At 46.7% G+C, this 15,075-nt stretch overlaps 1 long non-coding RNA gene across 1 annotated transcript; it reads right to left on the bottom strand.

The window, feature by feature from the left end:
• Positions 1-2,671: 2,671 nt before the first annotated feature.
• Positions 2,672-4,788, bottom strand: LOC117659456 (uncharacterized). Its single transcript, XR_015732020.1, has 3 exons — positions 4,639-4,788; positions 3,088-4,397; positions 2,672-2,968 (listed from the first exon to the last, which is right to left on the bottom strand). It is a non-coding gene; the product is annotated as an uncharacterized LOC117659456 (long non-coding RNA).
• Positions 4,789-15,075: the final 10,287 nt, after the last annotated feature.

Here is a 15,075-nt window from a genome sequence, read left to right as displayed (position 1 = left end):
CAGCACAAGGAAACAACAGCCAATTGCCGGCCATCCACACACACTCAATAGGAAGGCACCACATAAAAATGAAGCGTAGAATAGCCCATATTCCGGTAGAGAGAAGTTCCCTGAAGATGGGCTCCAGCATGAGCTCAAAAGCTGAGAAGACTGACCCAGATCGGACCTTGCAACATTATCCTGGGACTCCCAAAGCTGCTTTTTCCAGAGGCAACTCGACTTTCTGGTTTTCCTTTGAAGATATTTTGCTTCTCATCCAAGAAGCTTCTTCAGCTCTCTTGGATGAGAAGCAAAACGTCTTCAAAGAAAAACCGAGAGTGTCCAATTGCCTCTTGAAAAGGCACCTTTGGGACAACCATGACTTGGATGACTGAGAGTCTCCATAGACATTATCCTGGGACGCATAGATTTGCCTTCATTTAATCGACATTAACCGTTCATTTCCTTCTCTTTGTCTTTCATTAGCAGCGACAGAGAAGGAATTAGGGAGAAATTGAAGGCACGCTTCCTATTATGTCTCCTAAACTGATGTAGGAATTGTCCTAGGAGGCACTCCCAACATTCCCCTTCCGAGCAGTTTTTCTGAAATATAATTTGGTTTCCAAGTGGTCTCTTTTTCAGCAGATACAAGCACCCATCTGCCTTTTTCTGCTCTTCTAAAATCCTAGCATGGTCAGGAAGTCTTCAGGGCATGAGAGACTGACAACCAGGAAGTAGGGGAAGAGGTAGATTTAAGAAAAAGAAAGAAAGAAATCCTGGAAGGAGGCAAAGAAAAACCGATCATGCTGAGAAACTGACCGGGACATGTTCAGAAAGTTCAGAGAAGGTATATATAAGAAAATTCCAAAATTCCAAAACCAAATTCTGGTTATTATTTTTTTACAGAACTTGGCTGAGGGAAGACTCGTAAGATTATGTCACCATCTGCTGGAAGAATTTGGAAAGACTTGGCAGAAAGTGGAGAACGAAAAGAAAGGAAACCCAGGCCGCCTTGGGGTAAGGTAGTCCTCGACTTACAACAGTTCATTTAGTGACCATTCAAAGTTACAACAGCACAGAAAAAGTGACTTACGATCGTTTTCCACAGCATTTCCCACGGTCACGCGATCCAGATCCAGACACTTGGCCACTGATTCACATTTACGACGGTCGCAGTGTCCCTGGGTCATGCTATCAACTTTCGTCACTTTCTGATAAGCCGAGTCAATGGGGAAGCTGGATTCGCTTAACGATGGTATGACTAATTTAACAAGGGCAGTGATTCAGTGGCCGGAAAGGTCGTAAAATGAGGCAAAACTCACATAACAAATATCTGACTTAGGCACAGAAATGTTTGGCTCCATTGTGGTCGTAGGTTGAGGACCACCTGGGTTACATATCAGGCAGTACTCCACTTACAACCATTCATTTAGTGACGCTTTGAAGTGAAGACAGTAAAAACAGTGGCTGATGACCATTTTGAAATATCCCCACGGTCAGATGATCAAAACTCAAGATGCTTGGCAACTGGCATGGACTTATGACGGTTGCAGTGTCCCGGGGTCACGTGATCCCCTTCTGCGACCGTCTGACCAGCAAAGCCAATTCACTTAACAACCTTGTTGCTGATTTAACAACTGCAGCGATTCATTTAACAACGGTGCCAAGAATGGTTCGTAAAATGGGACAAAACTCACTTAAAAATGTCTCACTTAGCAACAGGAATTTTGGGCTCAATTGTGGTCATTTTAATTCTAGTCTTAGAAACAATTTCCCCTAGGAGAGGCAGATGAATATATGATTATTTACAACATCTGTACTTTTGAACAACTCCCTTAATCCATTCAAAGGTCATTAAATCGATCACGGACCCAGGGTGACCCGGTTTATGACCGGTGCAACTTACAACCTATAAGGCTGGGCTCATTCAGGGCTGAAAGTTGAAAGGACTGCCAGGAACAGATATGAGGAGGGGACCAGTGCTCGGCCACCTTCTGGCTTAACAAACTAAGTTGAGAAACGTCGCATGCTTTCCAAAGGAGATCAGGGCCCATGGGAAGACGCCTTTGGGCTCCAGAGGTTTTCCTGGAGGCTTTTATTCAATGCTCCATCTATGTGGATAATAATGAGCATCTTTTTGGAGGACATTAGATCTCCCCCCATGGGAGTGTTTGGCTCTCTGCATCTGCCCTACTCTAGGCGTTCCTGTTTCTGCTGGAAGATGACCAAGAGTGGAGATGTTCCAGATATCGTTGATGGTTGATGGTTGCTACCACCCTTCTCCAATAGCACCTGTGGCTCTGTGACCTTCTCGTGGAACCTTCTCCTCTCTCTGACATTAAATTGTTCTGTCTATCTCCAGGGCCTGTTTCCACAATCTCCCTGCCAGGTCTTGTTTCCACGACATTCCTTCGTGGTCCTTCGCGATGTAAGAATTCTCTTCGCGCTTCCTCGCTTTCCCCAAAGACCAGCTGGAAGGCAGGTGAAAGTTCAAAACATCCTTAAGGGCCCATTTCATTCTGGGACCCCCTTTTTTTGAACTATTACCATCTGGCAGACGGTACAGGACAATAAAAACAAGGACAAAGAGGCTGAAAAACTGCTTCTATCCCAGAGCAGTAACTATACAATTCTATGTAGAGTGCAATATTAATACAATATCAGGGGGTTTTCAATTCAATTGCATCCAATGTGAAAGAGGTGTGTTTTTCTTTTATTTTCATAGGGTTTTTAAAAAGTATAATATACAGTACAGTGAGGATGGCACTTAATTTCATTCTATGAGATGCCATGACAATAAAGAAAACTATGAAACTATTAAACTATTATTGCTTGGTCTCGGAGATCCTCCTGATGACCTTGGAGAGGAGTTGACTACTAATAAGATCCGGATTGATCCGATGGCCACACTGCCGAAAGATTTCTTCCATTGAGTCAGCTGCAGCCTGAGTCACCGAGGCTTCACAATCGCCTTGCAGATCCCGGAGACCTGAAACGAATCCAGAAAACAAATGATTTCCGGGATCAACCGTGAGAACCAACCCTCATCAGCGAAAGAGCTTCCGGAGAACAAGTCACCAGTTCAAGCGAGGGAACTTTGAAACTCACCAATGAAAACCTCTTCAATCTGTAGGGAAGTCACCACATCCGGTTGCATGTATTGTGCGCAGCAGCCTAGGCGCATAAAAAGAAAACGTTGGTGGGGTTAACAGAGACGGCTAAATCGACTGATTCAGGAAAAAAAACGCGCAATTCATTGGTTTCCACTTGGAAGAGTCGCTTTGGGACTTTACGGGATGGTTGCAGGGATTGGGTCTGTCTAATAAAAAGAAGGACGAGGGGTAGCCGTTCTTCCTATGTTTTTCTCTCCAGGCCTCACTGGAGGCCTTAAAGAAGAGATTGGACAGCCACTGCTCTGAAATGGAAGAGGGCCTCCTGCTTTAGCAGGGGCTTGGACTAGAAGACCTCTAGGGTCCCTTCCAACTGTATTATTTTATGTTCTAGGACTGTGCAAACAACCATCATCTTGGGAAACAACCTAAACAGCCTTGAATCCAGTTAATACTAGAATGGGAGGCCAGCTGGAAATATTTCCAGAGAAAAAAACACTGCTGTGGGGTTGCCTATACAAGAGAGGGATATAGGGCAGGTAGTCCTCGACTTATAACAGTTCATTTAGTGACCATTCAAAGTTACAATGGCACTGAAAAAAGTGACTTACGACTGATTCTCACACCTACAAGCGTTGCCACATCCCCAAGATCAAAATCCGGATGCTTGGCAAACTGACTTGTATTTGTGACGCTTACAGTGTCTTGGGGGTCAAAGATCACTTTTTGCGACCTTCGGATGAGCAAAATCCGGGAGGAAGCCAGATTCACTTAACAACCATGTGACTAACTTAACAACGGCAGCCATACCCTTAAGAAAGAGGGGAGAAACTGCCTGAAAAACCGTTGCACATAGAACTTCTGCTGGTACTGAGAGAGCAAAAATCCAAGAAGAATCCCTCTTGTCAGTTTAGTCTAGTGGTTAAGGCATCAGGCAACAAACCAGGAGCTGGTGAGTTCTAGTCCCGCCTTAGTCAGGATGGCGACTGGGTGACTTTGGTGCAGTCCCTCTCTCTCAGGGCAACCCACCTCACAGGGCTGTTGTGAAGAAAAGAAGAAGTATTAGGGATGCCCACCATCTTGAACTCTTTATAAAAATAAGAATGGCAGGACAAAATAAAGAAATAAACGCTTAGTATACTCTAATCTGGAAGAAAACAGGCCAGCTTGGCTCCTACTTACAACCACGTAGCAGATGTTGGAGTACATGCTATGGAGACTGGTGTACATTTCATAGTCAAACAAGTTGCTGGGAAAGCCCCCCCAGTTCATAAAGGACACGCAGGAGTCGAGGGTCTTCCTGGAGACCTGGCCGAGGGAGGAAAGGGGGAGATGCTGTTGGGTCATGAAAGGTCTTCAAGGAAACAACCACGTTCAGGGAGCACCAAGGACTCCACAACTTCAGGATTGTCCAGAATCTCTTTGCATTCTCCAGAGTGTCTATGTGGTACAACCACGTTGCTCTGAGTGAAGATGGGGGTACAGAGTGGTCTCTGTGAAGGTAGCATGATCAGAGCAGGAGCTCAGATTACGCAGCCCTTCAACTCACCTCTTTCGTCCGATCATTTGACAGTAGTATGACTAGAGGAACAAGGCTGTTCAGGATGTTTTCGGCCATATTACTGTTCCGTATCTCCTTCAGTCCTTTCAGGAGCATGCCGAAAATGGTGATGGAGGTATTCCTCAGTTCGATGTCGTCCTACGAAGGAAGAGAGACAGGTTAGTCCCTCCAATAGCAGAATAGCCATGCAGAAGCTTCTTGAAGGAGAACACACAAGTTCAGAGCCCACCTATTCCCAGTTCAATGTCCATGGAGATGATCAATCATCCAGGTCATGGTTGCCCCAAAGATGGGGACCCCAACTCCAGTATGCTGGCTGGAGAGTTCTGGGAGTTGAAGTCCTCCCCTCTTAAAGTTGCCAAGGTTGAGAAATCCTGATCTAGACCAGAGTTGTTCAATCTTAGCAGCTCCTCCTGGAGTTCTCAGGCCAGCAGAGTTGAAGTCCACACATCTTAAAGTGTCTGAGATCAAGCAACACCAATCTAGATGACCAATCTAGGGCATTTTGCTAGATAGGCTGTGGGGTGTTGTAGATTTTCTAGGCGGACACCTGGTTTGGTGAAGCTGAAGAGAGGGGCAACCTTCCTTCTCTTCCACCTCCTCTGGCACTTCTCCAGCTCTCTAGAAGGGCTCAAGGATCATCCGCAAGCTTACCCACTGTTTCAGATCAGCACAACACAGTTGTTGCTGAACTTTCTAAGTATTTTTGATAAAATTAGAATTCTGCAGATGGTACCCAGGCCTTCTTTATGGGAGAAAGAGAGAGAGAGAGAGATGGAGAAGAAAGAGAAATAGAGAGATGGGGGAGAGAGGGAGGGAGGAGGGGGGAGAGAGAGAAGGGGTGTGTGAGAGAGAGAGGAGAGGGAGGGGAGAGGGAGAGAAAGAGGGAGGGAGGGAGACCCAGAAGACAAAAGTGAGAGAGAGGAAAGGTTAGAGGAGAAGAGAGGGAGGGAAGGGGAGAGTGAAAAAGAGAGTGGGAGGTGAGAGGGAGGTTGAGAAATTCTCTAAATGGAGTAATTCATTGAGTAGTTGAATTCAGATCATGATTTCTCTAGCTTGGTGATTTTCTTCTCCCTAACCAGCAGATCTCGTCTGAGCTCTCCGTATTTGCTCTTTTGGGAACTTATTCAGCTTCTCTAAACGTGAGCTGAAGGTGATGTTCAGAGAGGCCAACACCTACCTGCCCCGTTCCGATCTAAGAGAGAAGACCATCGGGAAGGTTTTCTTCTCGGAGGTGAGGAGACCTTGGGATGCACCCCAATATTCTGGACAGCCGTTTGTCTGACGTTGTAGAGCAGGGGTCCTCAAACGTTTTAAACAGGGGGCCAATTCATTTTTTTTGCCTTTCTCCTTCTAAGCCCCCGTTTAAATTGTTTTCAAAGTCTTTTAATTTAAAGCAGTACTTTACAAGCCCACAGCTGCTTCTCAAGGCTGCACCGGTGAGATCAGCCCTCAGATGGCCCTCAGCTGGCCTTGCAGCTGGCTCCCTGGAAGATAAGGCAGTGAGGGGTGGGGCAAGGGGCGGGGCTTAATCACACCACTCCGCGGGCCGTATTCTTTGCCCGTGGGCCGTAGTTTGAGGGTGCCTGTTGTAGAGGATCTGCTGCTTGAGCAGGGGGTCTCCAAGGTCTTCTGCTAGTCTGTTAATCGGTGGGAGGGCTTCCCTCCAGAAGTTGTTGGGGGGGAGGGAGGGGGGGAGGGAAAAGAAGGGAGGGAGGGAAGGAAGGAAGGAAGGAAGGAAGGAAGGAAGGAAGGAAGGAAGGAAGGAAGGAAGGAAGGAAGGCTCAATGACCACAATTTCTTTTTACTCTTTGTATTATAGGCAGTTTTGTATTCTTACAACTCTCATTTACATTACCTAATGCCATACTGTAGTCCGCGACATATGACCGTCATAGAACCTCCAGTGGTCACTAAGTGATTTCAGCAGTCCTTAAGCCAATGCCGTGGTCGAATACTTAGGATAAACCAGATCTTTCAGTGATTTCCGTCTAAAAGTTGTCCTCGGTTTACGACCACAACTGAGCCCCAAATTTCTGTTGCTAAACGAAACAGTTCTTAAGCAAGTTTTGCCTCATTGTTCGACCTTCTTTGCCACAGTTGTTAAGTGAATCGCTGCAGTGCAGTTCTTACAATAGTCAATCTGGTGAATTAGTTAATCTGGTTTCCCCATTGACTTGGCTTATCAGACGGTCACAAAAGGGATCATGTAACCTCGAAACACTGCAACCGTCATAAATATGGACCGGCAAGTACCCAAATTTTGATCACATGACCATTAGGATGCTACAATGGTCCTAAGTCTGAAAAATGGACATGTCCCTTTTGTCAGTGCCATTGTGACTTTCAGGGGTCACTAGACGAGGACTGTATTTTCTTTTTCTCTCCCCGTAATGGCTGAAAGTGGCATCTTTAGTAGAGGCTCTCAGGGAAATTCTCTTCCTTGGCTTGGCTAATGCTCCGTATCTCCACTCTTCTTCCTCAGCTGCTGTATCACCCGGAAGTTGGAAACATCTTTATGATGCAAGACGTTCTCGAGGTTCTCCTGGAATGGGTGAGTCAGCTGTATCCTCTCCTTGGCTTGGTGGGCGTGGCCAACTTCACGTCACTCACGTCACTCACTCTTAGAGCCAGGAGCTGCACATTCTGAAGCCCATTCTGCCCTTCTGAAGCCCCCAACGCTATGAGTTTTCCTCCGCCATCTGGCTTGACTGCCCAAGCGAACCTCGGAGCCTTCTCTTGCCCCGCTCTCCATCCCGGAGGGCCACGAATTCCCCTCCCCCAATCCTCCATGTTGCTTATCCTACGGTTGGGTAGATAATATATAGAAAACTATGTTCTGTACCTTTAACTGCTACAAAGATGACTAATTGGCTGTGCTAAGCAGACATAAAAGAAGGCAGGACGTTCATTCACTTCTGCTCCTGCTATTGAAGGTTGAACTGCTGGAAGGAACTGTGTCTGTGTTACTGAAGAGAACTGGAATTGTGAGCAAACTATGTTTTGTCTTGAACCATGATTGTTTGAAGAAGTGTTCTCTTTGTTTTGAGAAGCCAAGTTTGTTTTTTACTACAAGTAAAGACTGTTTATTTTTCTTTTTTTTTTTATTGAAAAAGTTTTACAAACAACAAATTTTTCCCCCATTTCCCCCCCCCTCCCTCCCCAACCCCCCCAACCCCTCCCTCCCCATGACTTCCCCAAGGTGAAATCCATCCACATTGTATCATGTCATACTTTACCACCCCTCTATTCCCCTCCCTATGCACTATAAATTTTTACATCACAATAAACTATTTCGCCCCCTATAAACTATACATTTCTACACAACATTTATGGTAGCTAAAAACTATCTGGTACTTCCTGGTTTGGTATTTATTCTGCACATAATCTATCCAATTCTTCCACTCCCATACATAACTCTCTTGGCCCGATCTTTTAAGTATGCTGATATCTTCGCCATTTCTGCGAAACTGGCCATCTTCAAGGTCCATTCTTGAATTGTAGGCACATCAACCCTTTTCCAATATTGACCAATCAGTAACCTAGCTGCTGTCACCATATACAATATCAATTTTGTTTCACCCACTGAAAAACCCTTAACTATACCCAATAAGAACAAATGAGGAGAAATTTGAATTTTTTTTCTTTAAAACATTTTGCATAACCCACCAAATTTTTATCCAAAAAGCCTTCACTTTCTTGCATGTCCACCATATATGATAATACGTAGCATCTAAACAATCACATCTCCAACACTTCGGTTGCACATTAGGATACATACATGACAATTTCTTAGGATCAGTTTTTTCCAGGTTTCCATATCCTTTTGTACCTTTTGCCACAACACCTCGTAATTATTTTGAAACAGTTTTATATTTGAATCTGCAGCTTGAACTCCTAGATATCTCACTTTTGATACTATTTCAAAGCCTGCCTTCCTTTCCAGTTCCTTCTTTTGATCAACTGTCATATTTTTAACTATCATCTTGGGTTTTTTTCTGATTCAATCTAAATCCTGACACCGTACCATATTCTTCTATAATGTCTTTCATCTGAATTATTGATTCCATCGGCTGTGTTAGGGTAACAACCAGATCATCCGCAAATGGCCTTTCTGGCACCATTCCCTTCCTCTTTTTGGATCGCCCTGCGGGGTGGGGGTGGGGGGATCTGCCTTTGCAGAAAAGGGGCGGGTGCATATGCAGCAGTTGCTGGATGTCTGCCTGCCTTATTGTGACGAAATGGGGTTGAGGGGTACCCCGGACCGTGAACCAGCTCATGAGTAAACACACTGAGACTGAAATGATTCTGACAGAGGCGTCTTGTGTAAAAATATAATTTACTTTAAAACATTTAAAAAGCACTATGTCTTTAAGAAAGCACATTAAAAACAAAGTCTTATCTGGGTATGTGAAGCAAGGCTATCTCCCTAGATCCCTCTCCACAATACCGAAACAGCTCACAAGAGAATAAAGCTAGCATGAAGGTAAGCAGCTTCGGCGTCGATACATCATCAAGGTAGGGGCAGCACAAACTTCACAGCTAAAACAGTTCAAAAAGCAAACATTGCTTGAAGCTTGTGGGAGGAAAAAGGTCCAGCAACAGTCCCAATGATAGCTTGCGTGCTTCAAAACAGCAAAAGGCAAGCATCCGTGGGAGTCTCTCTGCAACGGCGTCTGGAGTCCTTATCTGCATTCTTCTCCCATCTGCGGCGTTGCACCGAGCTTCCTGCAGGAGCTGTGCATTTAGGCCTAGAAGACTAGGCCCAAGTAGCAAGCAAAAGGTCCTTGCTTATATAGGGAGTTAACCTGCAATTAACTAGGGCGGGGAAGGCTTGTAGGTAATTGCCAACAGGAGATGGCTTGATTAAAACCATACTGTTTGTGAGTAGGCAGATAGCCACAGCAATCCTGGAAACACTCGTGACACTTATCGAGCACCACTGCAGTGCTGCCGCTTGCTTTCTTCCTTCTCCCGCTGTGAAACGAAAGCGAACAGTGGCAGCGGTGCTTCGGGTGGGCACCGCACGTGCGGCACTATCCAGGACATCAGTTGGCCCTCTCAGAGCACCACCATGGCAGCGCCGCCCCTCTCAGCCCTGGAGCAAGGGCTGCCTGCCCACCCACTGGCCGGGCTGGACTGGACACTGACCTTAGAAGGCAAGTGGGCATTGGGGACCAGAATGAAGGCAGCATGGAAGGCAGGTAAGCATGGCAGGGCTGTGGGGAAGGGAGTAGGCTGCTAGCTCCCTTCCCCGGAGCTCTGCCATGCTTGCCTGCCTACCACGTGGCCTTCCAGTGGCCTGCTTTTCCTAGTTGGCCACAGGGATGCCGGGAAGGCCACATGAAAGACAGGCAAGTATGGCAGGGCTGTGGGCCGCACACCGGTTCGGGGACATTGCCAGCCAGCAATCATAATGGGTTTGGCAAACCAGCCCCAATCTCCGCTACCAGTTCGCCCGAACCGTTCTGAACCATTAGCAATTTCACCCCTGCTTCCAAGGTAGTAGCAGGTGTGACCTCACACTCTGGGAAGTCTACAAGGCTGGGAAGGATAGAAGAAGGAGAAGAAGAAGGCAACCAGCAGAAAGAGGACAGCTAGAGTGGTGTCTCTTCTACAAAGATGGCTGCACCCCTGGAAGATCTGAAGGAGCAAGTAGAGGCCAGATCCTCTTGGAGGACACCTGAAAGCAGAACAAGAAGCAACGGATGGAAACTAATCAAGGAGAGAAGCAACCTAGAACTTAGGATAAATTTCCTGACACTGAAAACAATTAACCAGTGAAAGGACTTCCCTCCAGAAGTTGTGGGTGCTCCAACACTGGAGCTTTTCAAGAAGAGTTTGGATAACCATTTGTCTGAAATAGTATAGGGGTTCTGGCTTGAGCCGGGAGTTGGACTAGAAGACCTCCGAGGTCCCTTCCAGGACCAGGCGAGACCTGAGAGCAGTCTTCCAGTATTTGAAGGGCTGCCCCAAAGAAGAGGGAGTCAACCTATTCTGCAAAGCCCCTGAAAGCAGAAGGAGAAGCAGCGGATGGGAACTAATGAAGGAGAGAAACAACCTGGAACTAAGGAGAAATTTCCTGACCCTGAGAACAATTCATCCTTGGAACGACTTGCCTCCAGAAGTTATGGGTGCTCCATCACTGGAGGTTTTTAAGAAGAGACTGGACAACCAGTCCAGTCTTGAAATGGGGAATAGGGTCTTCTGCTTGTTCAGAAGGTTGGACTAGAAGACCTCCAAGCTCCCTTCCAACCCTGTTATTCTGAAATCCCTCAAAATAGCTTAACGAAGACGCCCCTGTGGCAGACGGGGAAACCGGCAATAGGATGACCTGCCCCCCACTCAAACCCACCCCTCCCTGCCCCCACCCAGCTCTTGGAAGTGGAGGCAGGGACCACCCCCCACCCCTCTCAAAGCCCAACGCTAAAAAGTTAAAGCCAATCAATGTTGATTTGCATTCCTGAGCAGCGGCCTTTGCTCGGCCCGATAGATCAATGGGCCCTTCATTTCTCCAGCCAGGAGTTGCTCAAACCTACTTTAAAACAAAGATAGATATAGCGATTGTAAGTAACTGGACCCGCAGCGGCGGCTTTTGAACTCTTATCGCTGAGCCCGCTGTGAGCTTTCCCCCCTCCCCACCCACGCCCCCCTCCCCCGCCAGCCCCAATCTATCCCATCGATTGTCATAGGTGACACTAATTAATAAACAGGGAAAGCTAATGAATGCAACTGCAGTCACTGGGGCTTCCAACCCGTTGCTCCTAATTACAAAGTTGACTTTAGGGGGGAAAAGATCGGCTTGGATTAATTAAAAAAAACGTTCCCGATTGACGCAGAGAGCCTAAAACCTGAGGCGTCATGCAAAAAAAATGAAACCCCCCCCAAAAGATAGTTTGACCTGTTCTCAACTTAATGACCACAATTGAGCCCCTGTTGCTAAGTGAGACATTTGGGGTGCGAGTTCTGCCCCATTCTATGACCTTTCTTGCCACCGTCATTAAGTGAAGCGCTGCAGTTGTTAGTAACCCAGCAGTTAAGTGAATCTGAAGGCAATGTCTGAAATGCAAGCTGTTCCACTGGTTAATTGTTCTCACTGTCAGGAAATTCCTCCTTAGTTCTACGTTGCTTCTCTCCTTGATTAGTTTCCACCCGTTGCTTCTTGTCCTGCCCTCAGGGGCTTTGGAGAATAGCTTGATACCCCCCACTCTTTCGGGCAGCCCCTCAAATACTGGAATACTGCTGTCGTGTATCCCCTAGTCCCTGTTTTCTCTAGACTAAAAGTAAAGGTAAAGGTTCCCCTCACACATATGTGTTAGTTGTTCCTGGCTCTAGGGAGCAGTGCTCATCTCTGTTTCAAAGCCGAAGAGACAGCACTATCCGAAGACGTCTCTGTGGTCATGTGGCCAGCATGACTCAATGCCAAAGGCGCACGGAACACTGTTACCTTCCCACCAAAGATAGTCCTTATTTTTCCACTTGCATTTTTTACGTGCTTTCGAACTGCTAGGTTGGCAGAAGCTGGGACAAGTCACAGGAGCTCACCCCATTATGCAGCACTAGGGATTCGAACCACTGAACTGCCGACCTTTTGATCGACAAGCTCAGCATCATAGCCACTGAGCCACCACATCCCTTATTTCTCTAGACTAGCCATACACAAATCCTGCAGCCGTTCCTCACATGTTTTAGTCTCCAGGCCTTTAATCATCTCCGTTGCTCTTCTCTGCACTTTTTCCAAAATTCAATATCTTTGTGTGCGTGTGTGTGTGTCTGTGTGTGTAATGTGACGAAAACTGGATGCAGTACTCCAAGTGTGGCCTTACGGATGAAATCATTCCATTTCAGTCGCTGGGTAGCAAAACAGATCATGCCCGAAGCGGATAATCGGAGGCCGAAAGGGCCTCTGAAGTGCTCTAAAGTTTTGAGACTCTGACCCCAAAACTTCTCCCGTAATTAGCGAAGTTTCCTTCGACAAGGGAGCCGGAGAAGAATCAGAAAGGAAGACGGATAAAGGCGGCCTCGCTTTTGTTCTGGGCAGTCGATACTTTTATTGAAAGAGATGCCATCGCCAGAAAAAGAAAAGAAAGGATAAATAAAAGCTTTGTTCAACAAAGAGCGACAATTAAAAATGGCAAGGCTAGCCAAAAAAAAAAAAAAAAAAACCCCTCTGATATAAGGAGGGAATCGCCTTGGGAGAATCATCCATCGCAGCTGCCGGCCCTTCTCTCCAAAACCCCACTCGGCAGCCCACGCAGGAGGCGGATGCCAGGACGGGGCTGCCTTACAGCCAATATCTGTGCCGGTTGAATATTCTGGCAATCCCTTTGGCCACAGGCTCCCTCTAGCTTCTCTCTGGCATGTGAACTCCCCCAGAAATTCACCTGCCAGCCACACCGGCTTATATTTATTTCTTAATTAAATGGATCTGCTGCCCAACGGACAATCTGGGGCGGCTCTTGAGTGTCATGTTGCAATAAAAGCAAGAATAAAGAAACATTAAACACCTTGAATACAATAAAATTAATAGGGATTGGATAAAACTTTGTATTGTATAAATATACCAAAGGATGAAGGCTATTGCTGAGCACATTGTAAGCCGCCCTGAGTCTTCGGAGAAGGGCGGCATATAAATCAAATTAAAAAAACAACAAAAAAAAACAACTAAGAACTAAGGTACATATTGAATCAGAATCAGAATGGAGCTGTAATGGAATTTGGAGGTCTTCTAGTCCAGCCCTCTGCTCAAGCAGGACACCTTATACCAGTGGTGACTAACCTTTTTGCCATTGCGTGCCAAAAGTGGGGGGAGCGCAGGGGGGGGTCACATGTGTGAGTGCCCACACCCATAATTCTATGTGCCTCACCACCCCATGCACATGCGTGTGCACCCCCCCGTGCTCTCCCTGCTTTTGGCACGCGATGGCACGGTGGACCCAGTAGGCCCATTTTTCGCTCTCCCCAGGCTCCATAGCCTTTCTGGGAATCTGGGGAGGGCGAAAACAGCCTTCCCTAACTCCCCCGGAGGCCCTCTGGAGGCTGGAAACGGCCCATTTCCCAACTTCTGGTGGGCCCAGAAGACCCAAAAATCAGCTGGCCAGCGCGCACATGTGCACTGGAGCTGAGCTCGTGTGCCCACCGATATGGCTCCACGTGCCACCTGTGGCACACGTACCATAAGTTCGCCATCACGGCCTTATACCATTCCAGACAGTTGGCTGTCCAATCACTTCTTAAAACCCCCTAGTGATGGAGCACCCACAACTTCTGAAGATAAGCTGCTTCCCTCGTTCTGAGTGTCAGGAAATTTCTCCTTAATTCTAGGTTGCTCCTCTCCTTTTTTTTTTTTTTAATTTGATTTATATGCCGCCCTTCTCCGGAGACTCAGGGCGGCTTACAATGCGTTAAGCAATAGCCTTCATCCTTTTGTATATTTATACAAAGTCAGCTTATTGCCCCCACAATCTGGGTCCTCATTTCACCTACCTTAGAAAGGATGGAAGGCTGAGTCAACCTTGAGCCTTGGCGAGATTCGAACCTGCAGTAATTGCAGGCAGCTGGTCTTAATAACAGGGTGATTTAGACCACTGTACTACCAAGGCTCTTGACTAGTTTCCATCAGTTGCTTCTTTTCCTGCCTTCAGGGGCTTTGGAGAATAGACCGACCCTCTCTTCTATGTGGCAGCCCCTCAAATATTGAAAGACTGCTATTTTACACTTGGAGAACCAAGACTGGGAACTGATCACTGGCATCTGGACTCCAGTGTAATCCCCCCCCGACCCCAAATCTCTTAGCTTCACCCTTGCCAGACCTGGATCAAAGGGATATTGAGTCCCTGTATCCTCTCCGAAGCATCGATAACGGCCCTGTCAAGATTGAATTGCTTGACTTCTTCTGAGCTTCTAGCGCTCTTCAGCTGGCTATTCAAGCCGAAGGAAGGAGGGGTTGAATGGAATGCTAAACCTTCCTCTACGGACCGTAATAGCTTGAACCACACCAAGGTCACTGCTGCAGGTGTTAGACGGAGACATGGACTGTTCCCATAACAAAAGGAAGTTTTACAATCGGACAATGTGAACACCCAGGAGTGGAGAGAAAGGAAATTTACCGTTTAACGAAGCAAGCTTTTGCACGGGAAAATCAGAGCTGGTTTTGCTTCTGCAGTTCTGAGATGGTGCATCCAATAAAGTTATACTTTGGGAGATTCAAAACTCCCGAGAGTGTTTATGGAGATTCTCCGTCATCCAGATCATGCCTGTCCCAAAGGTGCTTTTTTCAAGAGGCAACTTGGACTTCCTGGTTTTTCTTTGAAGACGTTTCGCTTCTCATCCAAGAAGCTTCTTCAGCTCCGACTGGAGGGTAGAGAATGGAAGGATTTATGTTCCTTGCAAACAACTGGTCATTTGCATCCTTTTTAGAGGGTC

The sequence above is a fragment of the Pantherophis guttatus genome, chromosome 2 (genome assembly GCF_059756535.1).
Source record: "Pantherophis guttatus breed Tessera chromosome 2, ASM5975653v1, whole genome shotgun sequence".
NCBI classification, from domain to species: Eukaryota; Metazoa; Chordata; class Lepidosauria; order Squamata; family Colubridae; genus Pantherophis; species Pantherophis guttatus.
This window is presented reverse-complemented; position numbering and strand designations above follow the sequence as displayed.